The following is a 1,995-nucleotide window of genomic DNA, read 5'->3' on the forward strand; positions in this document are numbered from 1 at the left end:
TGTCTACTTGAGGTAAATGTTTAACTCACATGCCTAACAGGGTGATTTTTAGGTTAATTCTTAGGTCCTACCACCACTCTGGAATCTCCAAGCTGTCTGTGCTGTCAGGATCACTCAGGCTTACTGCCAGGCCGCAGCTCCATCTGTCTCCTTTTTTGGTATTTTCCTGCAAATTCTTCTGCTAGTTTGGGTTTAGTCCACTTGTATATCCTTCCCTTCAAGGCTCGGGGGTCCAGGATTATCTTCTGTGTCTGTGTCAATTGGTTTCCCTTTTCTTTGTTGAAGAGGGTCTGTGCAGTCTTTCTACCTAGTCTGCCATCTTGCCGGTGATCTCCATTTACTCTTTACCTCAGCAGGAGCAGAAAGCTGCCTCTTTCCTGTTCCTTGGCTACATTCCTCTTAGAGACCAGAGGGGCAAGCCTGGATAATGCAAATAAGACTTAGTACTCAGCCAAGGCCGACTCGACGGCACATAACAACAACAACAACACTCAGCCAAGGGGCCTCCAAAGGGAGATCATGGGGGCTGGCAAGAAAGGAATAGGAAAGGAAGTTGCCTGTGTTTTCCTTAGTACCTTCTTTGTTTTTTCCAAGTGGCAAAATCATCTCTTCTGAAGACATGATACTAATATCTTCTCTCAGAAGGTATACCAGAGTCTGAGAGCACTTTGCAGAGTGGGTGGTCCGCAAGTCTCTAGCCTTTCATATGATATTTGAACTCAGGGCAATTCATTGTACAAAGTCCTAAATGGTATCAAACTTAGGTGCAAATAGAAATGTTCAATCACAGGCATTAATTGTGGGATAAGAGACATATCAGAAAAGTGGTGATGACCGTGTGAGCATAAAGGAGAGCGGAGAGTACAAGCAGCAGCCCAGACTGGACAAATTTAGCCAGTTCCTTGCCAACTTCCCACTATAGATCTTCTACCAGCTTCACCTGATCCTATCCAGCAAAGCATGCTGTGAGGATGTGCATGGGCATACCATAGCTAGGGGCAGTGCTGTTTTACCCAAGAAACAAGGTAAACATAGCTCACTTGTCTTTACTTACTAATTTGTAGAGAACAATTTCACACTTTTTTCACCACATCAAAGATATCATATAAGATATGTCTGGCATCTGTCTCCCAACCCCACAGCACCTTCCCACAGAATTAAAACCTCTTTTCAAATTTACAGTCCCTGGCGGGGATGGAGGAGCCCTAATGTCCCAGTGGTTACACCCTTGCCTACTAACTAAAATGGTTTGGAATGAGGTGGCACCCTTTTTCTATAAAGATTTTAAAAGCCTTTTAAACCCTATGGGGCGATTCTACTCTGTCCTACAGGGTGTCCATGAGTTGGATTCTACTTGATTGATGATAATGGGTTTGGGTTTTGAGTTTGACAGGGATGGAGTAAACAATAAGCAAGGTAAGCACAGACTTACTTATGCTTACTTATAAATCTGTAGTGAACAATTTCACACGGGTTTCACCACATCTTTGATGTGAAATTGTTTACTACAGATTAGTAAGTAAGCCCCCGCTTACCTTGCTTACTGGGTAATCTGCCCCTGGCTAGAGTTCCATTCACAGGTGGGAATCTATTCATTAATCTTTCTACCACAAATTATGCAGTCCAGTTTCCCACATTTGGGGAAATTGCAGGTGTCAGCACATCCAAGTGCAACGGGTGAGCCTCGCCCTGGAAAATTCACCTTCGTGATCATAGTGTCCCCCCTGCCAGGTAAGTATCATCATTAATCTTTTTAAGCAGACTGGGTTGAAATAGCTTCTTTGTTCAGTCTCAGCACCTATTTCTCTGGCCCTGCTTCTGCCTTCCTTTTTCCCCATTAGCGACTGAGGTATTTCTTCTTTGGGGCTGCACGCAAAGTTATCATATGTGCCTGATGCAGATGTCCATGAGACCCACAGACATGTTTGTGAATTTCACCTTTGCAAGAAACTCAGAGCTGCCTAGGGTCTGAGGTTGCACTGGGAACAAAGAGGC

General features: G+C 44.3%; 1 non-coding gene across 1 annotated transcript; it reads right to left on the reverse strand.

Annotated features, from left to right (window-relative positions):
• Window positions 1–1,576: 1,576 nt before the first annotated feature.
• On the reverse strand, window positions 1,577–1,739 carry LOC122152033. Its single transcript, XR_006164378.1, has one exon. It is a non-coding gene; the product is annotated as a U1 spliceosomal RNA (small nuclear RNA).
• Window positions 1,740–1,995: the final 256 nt, after the last annotated feature.

Source organism: Orycteropus afer, unplaced genomic scaffold (assembly GCF_000298275.1).
Source record: "Orycteropus afer afer isolate SDZICR_OR568_19922 unplaced genomic scaffold, OryAfe1.0 scaffold01188, whole genome shotgun sequence".
Lineage (NCBI taxonomy): Eukaryota > Metazoa > Chordata > Mammalia > Tubulidentata > Orycteropodidae > Orycteropus > Orycteropus afer.